At 47.6% G+C, this 16,977-nt stretch overlaps 1 pseudogene; it reads right to left on the bottom strand.

The window, feature by feature from the left end:
* Positions 1-7,639: 7,639 nt before the first annotated feature.
* Positions 7,640-13,850, bottom strand: LOC123409384 (annotated as a pseudogene).
* Positions 13,851-16,977: the final 3,127 nt, after the last annotated feature.

Here is a 16,977-nt window from a genome sequence, read left to right as displayed (position 1 = left end):
CGTGCCGGCGCCAAGCCATGGCAAGACCGCCGCAATGCTACCGGACATGCATATGGCACAGGATCCGGACATGCATATGGCACAGGTTCCGGACGACGACGATGGTACATTTACCAAGGTCGATAAGTACTTTGCCGAACATGGGTACGGTGAGGAATTCTTGGCGCCTCCTTCTCAAGAACCCAACCCTGCAAAAGACGACCGCGATCTAGCTGGTATCGCGGAGAAACCCAATTGCAACAGGCGTTGTCTGGCGTTTAGTTTTGAGGAGACGCCTCCAGCTGCCGCCTTCACCGAGCCTCAGATAGCCGAGGTGCGAAATATTATCAGCCCCAACACACTCAAGAAGGTGGACTCTGAGCAGATGAACTGGATCCCATTACATCAGCAGAAGAAGGGACGGAAAAGAAAGACTAACAAGGGTGCGAGCCAGCCGGCACTGAGTACGATTAGTGCTCTGGACGGGCCACCTTCACCTAAGGATATCTCGAGGAGGGTGCATGTGGCGGGTAGGCCGATGCTACCGACTAATCTGCTCAATGCTGCAACCGGTGCTATGCGGAATCTGCATGACAGTGTTCTTTGTTTGGAGAAGCGGCGTCTCTCCGAGAATAATGTGGCATACCCGGTTTTCGTGGCCAAGGTGCCAGAGGGCAAGGGCTTTGTCGATAGCGCCATCGGGGGTATGATCGTCCTGCGGTTTGCTGACATCTTCGCTATGTTTAACCTTCATCCGCTGCACTACACCTTCGTTCGGCTATTTTCGCTGAGTATGGAGATGCGGATCATTAGAGACAAGACCCTGGACCTAGTGATAGTCGACCCCTTCTATATGCGTGCCAAGATCTTGGGCAGCGCTGGGGACCGGCAAGTCGCGAGTTCATACCTCGAAGGCGTCATTCTGGCAAACTCAGAAAAGGATAAGTTCCTTGTGCCTTACTTTCCCTGGTAAGTTATCCCCTCATCGCCACGTAACATATGATTTCTTAGATTTTGATCGTCCTTTTTTTTCTAACATTCCGTGTTTTGTGCAGTGACGCACGTTGCACACTCATCATCTTAAGCCTGAAATATTCCATGGCCACGTATTTCGACTCGAACCGTCAGTCAAAAAAAGACCACAAATATCAAGAAAGTTCTTGATGAAGCTCTTCCCGGCTACGCCATATCTGGAGGCACCTTCAGCAGGACAAGTCTCAGGCACGGCAAGCACGTGTTCACCCACAATACGACGTTCGCCTGCGTCAAGCAGCCGCCTGGCAGTCAGAAGGATGCCTACTACGCCCTCCATCACATGCGGGCGATCATACGGGACAGTAATCACCTTCGGCTACCAAATAATCTCAAAGATTGGGCCGCACGCTTGTCGGCAATCCAGGATGCGTACATCAGACAAGAATTCTTTCACATCCAGTCGGAGTTTGCGGAAATCATCCATCAAGATGTCCTTCGTACCTCGGGGCAGTTCTACCTCAGATCTCCGCTGTCCAATAGTGAGATAGATACAATGCTACAAATGCAGGCTGACAACGACCGCAATTTCATGACCATCACGAAAGACGGCGGCTTCATCCACGTTCCCGTGAATCGCTATTAATTCATGTTGCAATATTAAACTTTAATGAACTGGTATGTCTCTTTGGTTTGGACAATCGTTCAACTTATATATAATCGATGCTATTTATTAGTAGGACCATGAATCGTGTTGTTATAGTTGTAATATTAAACTTTAATGAACTTGTATGTCTCTGTGAATTGCTACTAACGTTTTGTTTGGCTAGTGCATAGAGATGCCGTCGTATGTCGTGTACAAGGGTAAGGTTCCCGGAGTCTACGACGACTGGGAGGAGTGTAGGAGACAGGTTCACCAATTCAGCAGTAACAGTTACAAAGGGTACACCACAAGGTCGGAGGCGGAAGTTAGATACGCGCGCTATCTAGCGGGAGAGAGGAGGGAGCGTTGGAGGAACCGGATGAAGACCAGTTTCGTTGCGATTATGCTCATCGTGATGACCGCAACTCTCTTCTATATGTGATGGTAGTTTAGATGGTCGATATATCGACTTGTAATGTGAAGACAAACTCGCTACTCGCGGTCTCGAGACTTGTAATGTTCTAACTTTGTTCGGTATTTTAAATTCGGAGACTAATATGATGAATTATATTCGGAGACTAATCTTCTATTGTATTCGATAAATCTGTTGTTTATATGTTGTGCTATCTATATTCTGTGCAATAATATATTTTGTAATCTGTGCAAATATCAGAAAAAATAAAATAAATACCTAATATTCATACTAGTGGCGCATCACTCAGCACACTAGTGCACCATTAGTAAGCCAGAGCATATGGGTAAATATGGCCCTGGGAGGCATACTAATGGCGCACCATAAGCTATACTAATGGCGCACCAAGATATATACTAATGGCGCACCAGTATCTATACTAATGGCGCACCGGGATCTATACTAATGGCGCACTACCTGGTGTGGCGCACCATGAGCAATACTAATGGCGCACTACCTGGTGCGCCATTAGTATACCAGATACTAATGGCGCACTTGTAGTGCGCCATTAGTAAAAAAATCTAACGGCGTGATGCTAGTGGTGCACCTATAGTGCGCCATTACCAAGCCTTTTCCTAGTAGTGGTCACTTCAAGAGGGACTGCCCGCATCGGAGGAAGGGGCCGGCGGCGGAGGAACACGCACTGCTCGGAGACGACGACGTTGAGAACGCCGGCCTGCTCTGAGCCGCGTCTTAGGGCGAGATTGTTGGAAAATAAGTCACGGCGAGGTGTTGAACGAGCCGGGCGTGTGTATGGGCACGCGCCGGGCACGCTAGACGCGTCGGGTCCGTGACGTAGGTGTGCGTGCGTGCGTGTAGGAGATGCATGGGCGTGTCCGTGCGAGTGTAGTGTGTGTGCGTGGTGTTTGTTGGCGCAAAGGGCGCGGGGTAGACCGCGTCGAGGCGCTGGACCTGGTCGCGCGGATCGCGTGCGTGCGCGGCGGGAGCGCGGGCCGGGAGCGCAGGGACGTGGGGGAGTGCGCGAGGAGGGCGCGTCGGGGGCGCAGTGTGAGGCGCCGATGGACGCGGGTATAAACCCCTCGCACCCCGTGTGTTGTACTGGCGAGAGAGGAGCTGAGTTTGTGCTCAGGAGATTAATACAGAGTGCGCCCTTCGCGGCGGCGGAGGTGTTCGAACGCCGGAAATCCCTCTGTGTTCATCCAGCCGTCTCTGCACCTTGTCTCCGGCGATCACCGGAGCGGGGTGGTTTCGTTTTTCATCTAACACGGAGTAGGTGCGCGTCACCGCGCAGTGACGGATGTAGGACGGCACGGGGTTCCCCTCCTTGTCGAGCAAACTAATAGTGAATTTTGCTCGGACTTGATTGACCTCGGTCTTGTCAAGACACAGGTAGACGGATATCCAATCCGAATAGCTTTGATTCATACCGTTGGGGTAGTATCTCAGACACCAACGATGCCCTCCGATGGTGAAACTAGCTGACGTGATAAATTTGCCGTTGCCGAGAGTCTTGGTGTAGGAGTAGCCATCGATGCGGAGGACGTGCGACCCCACGTCCTGAGCGACGATGGCGGACGCGCTCTGCTCGCCACCGCTGGCACCCACGGAAGACCCGAAAGCGTTGGACATGGCTAGCCAATTGCTCGAAGGGGGGGGAAGGGGGGTATAGCAGCAAGGGAAGGAACGTCGGCTGAGAGGAACATCCTGATGAGGTTCTTATCTTAATATACTACTGGGTTTTGCCATTACTCATGCGCACCACACGAGCAGTCGGGCGGCTTGCGGACGCCCAATGAGGAAGTGCATCGTTGTGGACGGCACATGCATGCATGTGGACCTGTTCTGAATTATAAGTCGTTGGGGACTATCTTCCGACCAGGTGAAAAAGAGTAAATAGACATTTATGCCCCCCGTTCAAATTCTAAATCTTCTTCCTCGACGTCTTCCACCTCCGCCTCCGCTCCCGTCCTCGCCCTCCACCTCCACACCTGCCCTCCGCCTCTGGCCCCGCCCTCCACCTCCACCTCCACCTCCCACCTTCGGCGGTCTGGCCTCGCCCTCGACCTCCATCTCCGACCCCGCCCTCGACCTCCACCTCCACCTCCCACCTCCCACCTCCGACGGTCCGGTCTCGCCCTCGACCTCCACCTCCGGCCCCGCCCTTGACCTCCACCTCCACCTCCCACCTCCCACCTCTGGCGGTTCGCCTTCGACCTCCACCTCCGGCCCCGCCCTCAACATCCACATCCACCTCCACCCAAATCCTGGCGCCTCCACCTCCAAGACTGCACCCAGGTCCGAGCGCCTCCACCTCCAGGCGATCCTCCTCTCCCGAGTTGCTGCTACTACTGGTGGTGGTGGTGCTGCACACGGCACACCCAGGTGGAGGTTATTCCTGGAGCTGCTACTGAGGTCGGTTGATGCCCACATTCATCTCATCAACCTGAATTTGGCAACAACTCTATCAGTATTTGGCAGTAATGTGAACAAGTGCAGAAAGAAAGATAAGCAGGTGCTCACAACTGCCAACAGCACAGGACACTAGCGGCTGGCTCAGCACTTCTCTGCATAAACAAGAAGTGCATAAACAAGAACCAAAGAAACGAAGATTCAGTTAATTAACTGAAATTTAACAGCAACAGTACACTAGCAGTACACTAAGAGAGAAGAAGAGATAAGAGAGAATTAACTGAAATTTTAACTGTTCCAGAATCACTTCGGTCTGGATAATTCAGCTTCGGTCTGCCTAGTTCAGCTTCAGAATCATTTCAGTTGATGCCGAAGAACGGAAAGATGAGCGATCTGTCCAAGAACCTGAACATCCAGCAGATGACCAAGGCCCACCCGCCGCAAGTGCTGAAGCAGATGGGCGGCATGGGCGGCATCTGTCCATCTGCCTAATGGTCAAACTTCGCTATTTTTCTAATCAAGTTTCATATACAAGATGATTAATTTGTGGCTAAAAATTGGACGATATGAATTATTTTGCACTCAATGTTGCCCATCTGCCTAAGGGCCAGCCAAGAGCACAAAATTTGGTCTCAGTGAAACCATATTTCAAATGCAGCAACTGCTGGGTTTTGGCAAGTTGCATTTTTCTGTGAAGCTGAACCTCAAAACAAGTTGAATTTTGTCGACACGCTACTCGGAACAGTTATTTTTCTGCGAAGCTGAACTAGGCAGACCGAAGTGATTTGGGTTTTCAAGTACTAGCAATTAATTAACTAAAAAATTACTGCACGAGATCACCTTCTCTGAATAACTACTCCATTAACAGGAACAAGCTAATCCAAAATTAATAGTGCTCTGAATATTGTAATTAACGGGACATCTTCTATGGATAACAGTACACCGATCAGTTACTCCATTTTAACAATACTAATATTTGGCTCAGAACAAAATATATCAATACATTATTAATTAACTGGACTTTTCCGAGTGTTTGCAACTGAAAACAAACCAAAGATGTAAGCTTAAACACAACTTCCAAGTGGTATTATGGTAGTAACCACCACAAGATCATTGAGGTAAGCAGTAAAATAAATGTAAGATATGGTTTGTTCTTTGATGCACTTTCTTAAACTTGTTGGAAGAACAATAAACTGATATATCCAGAAAAAAATGCAACCATTAGATTGAGCACTCCACGACTACAGGAGTAGCTATCAAGACCTATCTCGTTACTGTGTCATTGTAGGTGTGGCAAACTCTGACCAAACGCCAGCCCTTTGGGAAAATTGAAACCTGAATTGAGTGACATTTTGTTAGTTTCAGTGGTAACTGAAACTGAGAAGCATTTTGTTAGCTGCAGCCTGAGGGAGTAGGTGTCATTTTGTTAGTTTTAGTAGTAACTGAAACTGTGTCATTTTGAACAATAAACTGAGAAGCATTTTGTAACTGAAACTGAGAAACTGAGAAACATTGTAGGCTCATAAGCACTAATTTGGGCACGAATTTTGTTCCCTCGGGCTGCAACGGAATTTGGGCACGAATGCTTGCAGAAAACTGTATGTGCAAAATGTGCAGTAGTGTAAGATGACAATGAACTGAACTTCACCAGTAAGAAGCTCCCAGAAGGCGAGCACGGCGGCGGTGCCCTGCAGGATGGACACGACGACGGTGCCGGACATGTGGGCGGTGTAGATGCGGCCGGGCGGCGGGTCGGGCGCGGCGATGACGGCGCAGCCGGCCACGACGGCCGCCACAGTGAGCGCGTGGAGCAGGATGAGGAGGAAGCCGTCGACAGAGGGCACGAGGCGGAGCGAGAGCGTGAGGAAGCCACACCCGGACGCTGCGCTTTGTTGTCACCGCGAGCTCGACGACGACAACGAGCTTCCGCTGCAGCCGACGAGCCGGAAGAGCAGCTGTTGCAGCACGGGGAGCGTGCGGACTCACGCAGATTCGTACTGGGGGTGGTGGTTGAGGCAGAGGCGGACCCGCGAGGCCCTGCCGTTGTCGGCGTCCTGGATGAGCTCCGGCGACGCGGGGCTGCCCTGTGTAGCAGGCCGTGGATGCCCCAGTTCGTCGTCCGCATCGGCGCACGCGGATCCAGTGCGTCCGCCGCCCAGAAGCTCGTTGTCGGTGCCTAAAGATTCAATCTTTTGACCTTGGTAGAAAAGGGAGGTGGCGCGGTGGTGGGGAGTGGAGAAGCCAGCGACGGAGAGGCGGGTGAGAGGACGAGATCTGGCCGGCGACGACGGAGAGGCGCGGTGGTGGGGAACGACAGCCCGAGCGAGTGGAGTGAGAGGAACGACAGCGAGAGCGAGTGGAGCGGTGGGAGAGCATTTTTGGAATGTTGACAAGTTCCTCTTCGTAAAAAAGTTTGTACGTGAATCTCTTTAACGACTTATAATTCGGAACGGAGGGAGTAGTATCATACGAATCGCCAGCTTGTTTAATTACCTCGGTCGAAGAGTAGACCAAAGTCACCGAAGCCGCCATCCTCCAGCGCCCTCTTCTGTTTCCCAGGCTGTACGTCTACCCTGTTGACAAACGAGTCCTATATATCTATACCTAATAATAAAGCGGCTATTGCTTCCGTCGGAAAACCCACCGCGGCATTTTTATAAAAAAGCCTCTATGAATTTACAAAAGAAATATGAAACGTTGGGCCTTCACGTTGTGAGAGGCAGCCTTGCAGCCTTGCGCTGCGGCTTGGGCTGCGCGGCCCACACGAGCGGATGGGGCAGCGAGCGAGAGGCCAACGGGAGCTCGCCCCCTTCCTCCTGCCCGAGGTAGGGAGACAACGGCGATGGACTCCGGCGAAGCAACGACGCCTGGGCGGATCCGGAAGGAATGGGTCCAAGGCAACAGCATCTGGGCGAGGGAGTGTGGATCTGAGCGTCGACGTGCTAGATATGCTGCTGGGAGCTCGGGCGTCCATGGCGGTGTCTGGTAGAGAAAAGATGGTGAGGCAGGAAAGAGATAAAAGGGAAGAAGAAGGGGCGAGCGACGCTGATGGCCTGGGTCGCCCGCGAGGCTCGGCCGGAGTTGGTCGACATCGCGAGGTGGACGGGGTCGGGCGGCATGGGAGCTTCGGCTACGGTCAGACTCGGAGCTCCTCTCCAGATCTGGCGCGGGGCGCGGGCGACGGTTGTTCGGCCCGGGGCGGCTCAAATCTGGGCGGCGGCGGCGTTGTTGTTGTCACCGACGAAGAACCAGCTGGCCACCGTAGTGCGTAGCCGCAGCTGCTCGAAGATGAGCACCTGCACCACCACCCGCAGCGGCAGCCGCTCGTTCTGCGCTGCATGCATGCACGCCTCCAGTGACAGCTTCTGGCAGTTCATCAGCCAGCACAGCTGCTCCCGCTCCGACTCCGTCAGCCACGGGTGCGCCTGCCATGACAGAGAGGTATCAAATGCAAGCTCAAGAACATTCATGGCCGCCACTGGCCATTACCTACCGTGATGAAGTTGTCGATGGCGCGGTAGAGGCCGTCTTCGAGGGAGCGGACGTAGTCCGGGACGAGCGCCGCGATCTGCTGGAACTGGGAGCACTTAAGGTTTGCGTCCGTGCCGACCTCGGCGAGGTACCCGTCAACGAGCTTGGCTACCGTGCTGGCCGGCATGAGCTCGCCGGGAGGGGCCTCGTCCGCCGTGATCTCCGGCAAGGGATCGGCGTATGCTGTCGTGTTGGACAGCACGAACTGTTCCAGCATGCGCTGCATGCAGTCCACGTCGTAGAGCGTGTCCGTGGAGTAGGTGGTGTTAGGGATCAGTAGGTCCTCCAGCGCCGCCTCCTCCAGCTGCTCGCCAGCCCGCCTCTCCAGCGCGTCCCGGCATGCCGCGCCGGCATGCAGGATCGTCGTCGTGCGGAGCATGCTGAGTAGAAACCTCGTCGTCGCGACGCCCTTCTCGGCTGGGAGCAGTGCCACGATCTCCTCCAGAAGCACGCGCTGCTCGCCGACCACGTCATCAGACGACGTGGTGTCCCACGCAGTGTCGTCGCCGACATCGCACCTGTTGAGGCCAGAGAGGTGCCGCTTGGCGTAGTGCGCGAGCGAGCCGGCGATGCTCTCAGGGCTCATGCCCCTGGCCCGCATCTCGGAGATGAGCCGCTTGTACAGGGGCAGCCGGAGCGATGACGCCTGCGTGTATCACCACCTGGCTCCCGGCGAGCGCGGCTTCTCGTAGGTCCTGTTCCACATCACGGGCGGGGCGGCCGCCTCTACGCACCTCGCCGTGTAGTTCTCGGCCATGGGCCATCCAAAGAGCGTCGGGTCGGCGCACGCCTTGGCCGCCAGCGACTCGATGCACCGGGGAGCGAGGAGGAGGTCCTCGGCGTGTTGCCGCACTCCGTCATCGCAGGCCTGCAGCGCTCGCACGGTGTCTTCCCAGCTGCCGAGCACGTCGCGGACGAAGAAGGCCTCGGCGTTGCCGGCGAGGTTGCCCTCGCCGGCCATCCCGAGGCGCTCGGCCGCGCAGCGTACTCGGACCACGTTGGCCGCGTTGAGCTCGAATTGGACGTCGTAGCAAAACTTGGCCGCGAGCTCGAAGGCGGCCGGGCCGCCGGGTAGGTCGTCGAGCTGCACGGTGCACTCCTTGTCGCCGTTGTTGTCGGGAGCGGTGGTAGATTCGGTGATGAGCTTCTGCAGAGTGCTGCTCCGGATAATTAAGGGGAACTGGATGAAAAATTGGAAAAACACAGGGTAAGTTAGTTTGCTGCATGTAGAAAAAATGAACAAGAACCGTACGTCGTTAGCTATTTTGTACAGAAGCCTCTACAATTTTAGATAATCAACCCGCAGTATGTTAGTAAGTCGAACGAATCATTTCTCTCTTTTGCATTAAATCCCCTACAGTTTCAGATAATAAACCCCCGGTACGTTTTTTAGCCGGACGAATCGTTTTTTCCTTTTACAAAAAGCCCCCATACTTTTGTACTAATGAACCTGCAGTCCGATTTTAAGTCACAGCGTTTTTTGAATTTTTACATATAACCCCCTAATATTTGCATTAAACAACTCGCCATCCGTCTGAATTTTTTTTAAATAATCATATCTTTTAAACCTTAACTTCAATTTCAACATATTATATATGAAATTTGATTAGGAAAATGCATAGAATCTGAATATGATGTAATATCTATCTATTAATTATTTTTAAAAAAATAGGGTGTAACCTAAATCAATAATGCATGATTCATCATTTCTTCGTACCAAAGTCGTAATGCAAATAAACATGCCACACTTATTGCTCTTGTTATTTGGCGAGGAACGAACGAGGGAAATAGTTACAATGAATCAATTACCATCCTATGCATGTTGTACTTCCACCAGCCTCTCTTTTTGTACATGTCACATGATGGAACATGCTATGTATGTATTTCCTTTGGCCAAATCCACACGCGTATTTACCAACGGACTACACATTTTTTTACAGTGAATATATAAATCATTTTTGTAGCATATCCATACATTTATAAAACTCATGAACATTACAAGTACATGAATATTTATTTTAGAAATATCCAAACAATTATTGTGATAGTCATGAGCATTAATATTGAAACCGATACGAAACCGATACATAGCATTTTATTTTGTGTTTCATCTGCTGCATGTAACTATGACACATATAGAACTTTTTAAATCTATATGCAAACCATATTTAAATAGAAGACATCTGTAATCTTGAACTGTGTTTTGTAGGCTAAGATCATCTATGTTTGGGTATTAGCTACAAATACTCAAATTATAGATCATTTTTTTAAATTGAAAGTATGTAGTCTTCTTTCCTCCTGTTGCAACGCACAGACCCTTTTGCTAGTCAAGAAAAAGTTTCAAACTGTTTTTGTGGATCACAGCAGCCTGATCTGGCTTTGGAAACGATTACATTTTCCCACTTTGGAACATTTTCTTGAAATAGTGAATATATTTGGAAATTATGAATATTTTTTGAATTTGTGATTTTTTTACAAACTCACAATCATTTTATGTAATTATGAAAAAACGAAAAATGATTGGGAACATTCTTTATATTTGTGATTTTTCAACTCGTGTTCATTTTTTGAATTGTAGAACATTCTTTTAATTGGGAACAAATTTTGAAATTCATGAACAATATTTTTATTCCCAAATGCTAATAAGGCAGCTGCACTTTTTAGCTGTCGCAAGCACAGGCGACCTGATCCAAAAAGAAATCCGCGTGTGATTAGTTCTCTCCTCCCGCACAATTAATTACTTTCCACTTTTTTTAAAAAAAAAAGCCATATCTTTTGAACCAAGTGTCAAATTAAAATCCGTTTTCACGGTTGGGTTTCTCACGACGAATACTTCAAAACTAGATCCCATATGGATATGTTTTGATAAAAACTTCTTTTGGGCAACTTTTGTGTGCAACGGAGGCAACTCCAGTGCTATAGGGAAGCAACTCTTTCTTTTTAGCCAAATAGGTCTGCCTATTAGATTTGTTGGTGTAGAAACAAATCACACAAAACATGAGGCGTGACTTCACTAGGCTATTCGTACCCGTGACTTTTGCTAACATCATGCCAACTTGCCTATCACAGCTATTCAATTGCTTATCGTTGTTCGTCAGTTGCCTACGGCTAAGTTTCAGTTGCCCACACGGACTTTGAAATTACCTAGTATGGTTTCTAGTTGCTTGGTATCGGTATCTAGTTGCCTACCATTGCTACTCAGTTATCTAACCTTGCACATTAGTTACCTACAATAAAATGAAGTTTTCTATCATTATTTTTCATACAATTGTAAGCAACTAACTTACAAAGTTAGACAATTGAGAAGCAATGGTAGGCAACTAATTATCAACGACATTCAATTAGGCATTAATAGTAGGCAATTTTATATTATTTATAAGCAACTGAGGATCAATAGATGACTACTGAACAACCATAATACGCAAGTTGGTTCCCAAAAGACCATTTTACCAGAGCGAGCGACCTGCAGCAGGACGAGCACGAGTAGGAAGGGGACGTCGCTTGGTCGGAAGGGGCTCTTCATCTCTCTGGCCGGGGCGCCGCAGCGCCGGACAACATCCTGCAGCTTCGTCGCTCGCCGGCTACTATCAGTCTATCGCGGCTTTGCCCGCTTGGTTTTTATTTTTAGAATCCTTTGCCCGCTCGGTGAGATGGTGTGCTGTATTTCTTCTGGCCATTGCATGCATAGAGTCCTTTGTTTTTTCTCTTTTCTTTTTCAGTCGATCATGGAGTGGTAAGTATCTAGTGCATCCGTGCTTGTGATGCCACCGGTGCACCGGACACCATAGCACGTTCCACAATGTTTGAAAAATTCTGAAAAATGTGTAGTGCATTGTCACAGCATCGGTCTATATTGTAATAGAAATTCAAAACATCACACGAGATATAGAAATGACAAATTTGACATCAATATGATAATGAGCCAAATCTAAAGCCCAACTTATGTTGTGTACTATTCGGTGTTGATTTTGTGTTTTTTACCTCGGCGATGTTTCAAATTTCGAGTTCAAATTTTATGATAACATAGACCGATATTGTGTCAATGTGTTAATTTTTATTCAAATCTATCTGAACATTTTTGAATGCGCTAAGGGCATTGGGTGCGCCGTAGCATCACAAGCGTCAGTGCACCAGATACTTTCCCGATCGTGGAGTCTCTCTTGCAAGGCAATGGAGTGCTAGCGTTCTGTGTTGGACCAATTCCGGAGCTCCTCTTTAGCTCTTCTAATTTTCTTTTATCAAAAAGAACTCTCCCGATTTTCTCTCCTTTTTTAAGTTTGTTATAGACGTTTTTTAGAGAAGCAGACCGTTGAACTTTAATACTGGTATAAACAAATACGAGTACAAATTGCAATAATTTTCATCAAATTTTAAAGGGTTCAACAATTAAGAAAATGTGAAACATGTTTGTGATTTTTTTAAATGTTCAACAATCAAGAAAAATTTGCATATTTAGAAAATATTGTCAAACTAAGAAGAGTACATGGATTTTAGAAAATCTTTGGTATTAAAAAATCTATTTTTTCTTGCAATTTAAATATTTAGTTAGATGAAGTAAAAACAAAAAAGGTGGAAAAAACCTGAAATGACCACGGTAAACCAAATAAACCATGGAAAACCCGTAGGAAGCCTAAAAGGGAATGACAAAACAAAAAATACAGCGGGCAACATGGCTTGGCCCAATGAGCTCGCCTGGTGGGTTTGCCCATCAACTTGTCGCATGGGGCGACAAATATGATTTACCGCATTTCCTATTTGACGTTGCAGGCGTCAGTTAATGTGCATTTTGCTAACTGAGCCTGCAGCGTTCTTAAATGGGCCAGTCCATCCGGATGCCGGGTGATGAATTTGTTTTTCAAAATTCTAAGCACTTTTTTGAATATCAATGACTTTATTTAAATTTTGACGAATATTTTATAAAATTAATGAACTTCTCTCTTAAAATCGATGAACCTTTTGTAAAATATTAAAATTATATGAATTTTCTAATACCGATGAACTTTTTCAAAAATTGATGACCATTTTTTTGAAAATGGATGAATTTTTAAAACATTGATGAACTTTTTAAAGATTGATGAGCTTTTTGCAGTTCAATGTACTTTTTTAAAAAATACATGAACTTTTTTTAATATCTATGAACTTTTTGTACAAGAACTTTTTTAATATCTAGGTTTGACTGAGGGCACAACACAACAAACCCCAAAAAAAAGCAGCTAGCTAATGAGGCTCCGGGGGTGGAAGAGGAGTTTTGGAACAGCTGAAATACATGGTAGTACTTTTGAAACTCCTGGTAACACTTGTGTATAAAATAGTGAAATACATGGTAGTACTTTTGGAACAACTGAACCAGCAGGAACAGTACTGTTAAGATTAATTAAGATACTTAATTAAGGAAAATACATGCCTGTATTAACCGTCGACGGATGCTATTTCAGCAACCACCGCGCCGGTTCATGTACAAACGCGAGGCGTCCTTCCTGTATCTATATATAAAGCATCAATGAAAGAGAGTAGATTTTTGATCTCTAACACGTTATCAGTCACGTGTCTCTACCGAGAGCAATCAACGCTGGACCGCGTCGGCCGCCCCTCGCCGCGCCAGCCCGTACGCTCCGCACATCGCCGTGCGCCCGGCATCGCCAAGCCATGACCGTCCACCGCGCCTCCGTCTGCCCTGCCGCCGCACCGCGCCCCGCACTCATTAGTCTGTCGCGCTCCGCTCGCGGGACACGACCACCGTGCCGTTGGACGAGGCCACTGTGCCGGCTGCGCCGAGACGGTGCTCGCCGCCTCGGCCCTCTTCCGCCTATGCCAACTGATGCTTTCGGCCTCGCCTTTGCCGTTGACTCTTGGCCCTCGGCGTGCCGCTCCCCAGCCCGTCATCGAGCCGCCGGGCCGCCGCACCGGCACATGGAGCCCGGCCACACTCGGACTCGCGAATGGCGCGACTTCAGGCTCCGGCCTCCCTGGGGGATCTTCCCCAAAGGAGGAAGATGGGGCGCCCGACCTCTCTTGCAGAGGGCATGATAGCGGCCTCCGGTCAGCGACACCTGAAGCGCACGTGGTGGCTCCTCCCTCCGTCGTCGTTGCGGGTCCCCTTTCCCCTCGCGGTGCTCGCACCCGGAGTACGCAACCGAAGCAGTGGTCGCCGCCCAGCAGTGCCCGCGCCCGGTCGCACCAGGCCGTGGCCCGCCCCGCCACCACCTCTGGGCTCCGCCTCCGCTGGCGGCGTGGCTCGCACCGCCAACGCCGATGGACCCGCTCCGCCTCAGCCGGAGATAACCACGGGCTTGAGCAGCTGCGCGCCGAGGACACCGTCGCGTCGCCCCTCCGCCCTCACCGCGCTTGCCGTCGACCGGCCGCTCCAGCGCATGGAGCCCCGCGGCGCTCGGGCTCACAAGCGGTACCGCAAACGGCGTCTCCAACGGCGTGGCTTCCAGCCAGAGCCTCCTTGGTGTTTCCTCTCCCGAGGAAGACGACATGGCACCTGGTTCCTCTACCCGCCACCGGTGAATGTCGCTGCGGCAGCGTGCCTGGAGGTGGCGTTGCCCGGCCATGGAAGCCCCCGCCTGTTCAATCTCGTATGGATGGGGATTGAGTGATTGGGGATTTATTTCCCCCTCTCTCTCCTTTATCTATTCGGTTGACGGAGCTCGTACATATCCATGCGTACATATCCATGTACATGCGCAGGCATCCACTGCTTGCCTCATTTTGCCTATTTGCATTTTTGTTTTAGCAGATTTACAATTAATATCCTAACAGCATTTGTAAGAGTAATTTATTTCTCTTTTAGATCTGCTCAAATTAGTACATATATATTTCCGTACTGTTTTCTGTTGAATACCGATGTATTCTAGATACTAAATGGATGTAATATATTTTCATGTTTATCATGTATTGAGATTAATTACGTCTGTTTATAATTGAAATTTTTATCTCTTACAAAGATAAATTCAGTACACCTAAAGTACTGATTTGCAATTGAGAACTTTCTTCTCTCGCAAAATAATCTCATTGCGATTGAGATTTTTTTTTTCTCAGAAAATATTAATTCACTTTGCTAAATTATCTTGCAATTTGATATAAGATCTTCTCATTTGATTTGAAGTCTATACAATTCAAGTTTTTCGTTTGAACATGAAGTTTACAACATCATTACTATTCATTACAATAGTAGTGTATTTCCGTTGAGTACGATGTATTTCGGAATGTATGTATCTCCATATTCGTTACATGTCGAGATTAATACGTCTATTTATAATTGATATTTTAAATTTCTTGTAAATACAGATGCAAAATTCAAAGTGCTTCCTTTAAATTGATATATTGAGATCACAATGTAGTCATATGGATCTACTGCCTACGTAGATTATCGATGACTACTTATAAAGCCTACATTTTGTCGTTTCGACGTTATGATTGCTTTAAAAAGTGCTGTCCCACACATTTTACTAAGTTATGACATAAGGCATTACAAGTGAGTATCTACTGATTTCATCAGATTATACTCCCTAGTGTTGTGAGATCTACTCCATTTTGGAGATTGTCTTCAAGGTGTCGTACTTAGCAATTTGAGATTCACACTAATGGTTTCAAGATAACATCTTGAAATACCCATTAATTTTGCTAAGTTCATTACAACATCAACCATGATGGTCTTTAATTTACTGACCGTAAATTGATTATCTCTGGTTTACTTATAGCGGTAAAATATGACTATAGAATTTGAGGCACTCGCCCTCAATGGCCACCACTGCCCTATCTGGGCCATCGACATCATGATCGTTCTTGTCTCTTGTGGGATAAAGTGTGTAATCTAGGATTCATCTCTCGTCACGATCACACCGCTAACAGAAAAATGGTGTCTTATATATCATAAGGCATTAGATTCAGATCTCAGCATCCGGTTATTCTGTATTAGCAATTCCTGGGATACAATGAACTCAAGGGAAAAGGTTTGAAGCCCACTTCAACCTCCAACCCGACATCACCACTGATGACGGAATCCTATAGACATAAAGAACTACATGTTTAACCGTCATGTTTGGAGACTATGAGTAGTCTCTCAATCTCTTGAGTGGTCAATATTTATTTATGTCCATTTATGATGTTGTATTAACAGCATAAGTATTGTTGTCATCATATATTGTATATCACAATATATTGTATCAGCATTTGGTACAAATACATTTATATGTATTTTATATATATATATATATATATATATATATATATGTGTGTGTGTGTGTGTGTGTGTGTGTGTGTGTGTGTGACAGTGATTTTCATATCTAGAATCATCATGTCTATATATAGATTTCTACGGAAGTCAATCCAATGAAAGATGATATGTGCCTTGTGGACATATGCACCACAAACTCTATACTCAGGGAAGTCCAATGTTTCCACTCTCATTGAGAGAAATGAGATATTTAAAAATCGCTAGACGCGATGAGGTACTTGTTGGCTCAACTCGAGTCATATTTAATATCCCTCTGGGTACTCGAGTAATGTCAGGATGCTTTATTGCTCCTGGTTTAACTCATACCCTACTAAACTATAGAGGTGTTCGTCAAAATAGTTTCCATAGCGAAACTTATGATGACAATAAAGAGAAATAACTTCTCTTTACCATATGCAGCGGATATGGAAAGCACATTCTTTATATGTCATCTCGATTGTACTACACATACTACAAAACCCATAGCACATGTTGCGCCCAAAATAGTTTTCCATAATGTCTTATACATGACAAACTTGGCATACTCGCCTTGGTCATCCAGACATTGGGCTGAAACTGAAACTATCAGCAATTCCATTGGTTTATGATTATTATGATGCTAAATTCTAACAATATTTAGATTTTATGTGCACTACATGTGACACAAGGAAGCTAATTTTAAGGCTTGCACAACTTAAAGTCTATGCTGAACCACTTAGACTCCTTGAATGCATCAAGTTGAGGTAAGTGACTCTTCCCATCCATTGACTAGACTATTCAGGAATTCCA

This window comes from Hordeum vulgare, chromosome 7H (assembly GCF_904849725.1).
Source record: "Hordeum vulgare subsp. vulgare chromosome 7H, MorexV3_pseudomolecules_assembly, whole genome shotgun sequence".
NCBI classification, from domain to species: Eukaryota; Viridiplantae; Streptophyta; class Magnoliopsida; order Poales; family Poaceae; genus Hordeum; species Hordeum vulgare.
Note: the sequence above shows the minus strand (reverse complement) of the source record. Positions and strands in the feature narration are given on the sequence as shown.